Below are 1311 nucleotides of genomic sequence, written 5' to 3' on the forward strand. Positions count from 1 at the left end.
CGGAACCATGTGATTAGTAAGCAAGCTACTTACCACACAGCCACTCCTATGCCTATATTGTTCTTTATATTGCGTCAAAATTTCATGAAGGAATTATTAAAAATTGAAACCCATCAGTGACTTTTGGGACACCCCGTAGTAATATACAAGAGCAAAAGAAAAGGGTGTAGCATAGTCATAAATGATAGAGAAATATTTAGATCAACGTTTAGTTAACAAAAGAAAAAAAACCAAATATCACGACAAATTTGTTTCTTAACAAAAAAAAACATGCAAACAACTAGTATTATCATGTTTAATAATAAATAAATTACTTACATGTCTACAGTATCGGAAAATGCTACGTCGTCAGCTAAAAGAAAGACTTTCCTTCTCCTGACAAAGTAGCTTAAATTCTGCATTAATTTGAACGAATTTTTTGCATTTTTCAAAAATGCAGACATGTAAGTAATTTATTTATTATTGAATATGATAATATAAGCGCCTATGTATCCACCTTTTTCTTTTTATATCAAGCTCTTTTTACTCTTTACTCTTTTACTTGTTTGTCATTTAACTGCGGCCATGCTGGAGCACCGCCTTTAGTCGAGCAAATCGACCCCAGGACTTATTTTTGCTAAGCTTAGTACTTATTCCATCGGTCACTTTTGCCGAACCGCTAAGTTACGGGGACGTAAACACACCAGCATCGGTTGTCAAGCGATGTTGGAGGGACAAACATAGACACACAAACACGCACACACACAAACACACACACACACACACACAAACACAAACACACACACACACACACACACACACACACACACATATACACACACACATATATATATACATATATACGACGGGCTTCTTTCAGTTTCCGTCTACCAAATCCACTCACAAGGCTTTGGTCGGCGCGAGGCCATAGTAGAAGTAGCAGGGTTGGCTCTAGGATTGCTGACGCCCCAAGCAAACTGAACTTCGGCGTGTACAAGCTGACGGTCGTGGAAATCTCCTTGTCTTTGTCACTAGTGGTGGTGGTAGTGGTGGTGGTGGTGGTGATGGTGGTGGTGGTGTGGTAACAATTTAAATAGTAGCAATAAAAAAGCATGCAAATATCTAATATTATCATATTCAACTAGCTGGATCCGTAAAAACTTAGAAACTTCGGACACTGACTGAATGTGTAACGTAGAACAGGGTTTACTCTTAACGTTTTTTTACAAAATTTTGTATTTTAGAGGTTATTTCGGGTTAAAGTTCTCGTATTTGGGTCATTTTAACCAATCAATGATGTGTATTCAGCTGAAGAAAGTTACTACTGCTGTT

Source organism: Octopus bimaculoides, chromosome 1, assembly GCF_001194135.2.
Source record: "Octopus bimaculoides isolate UCB-OBI-ISO-001 chromosome 1, ASM119413v2, whole genome shotgun sequence".
In the NCBI taxonomy this organism is placed as follows: Eukaryota; Metazoa; Mollusca; class Cephalopoda; order Octopoda; family Octopodidae; genus Octopus; species Octopus bimaculoides.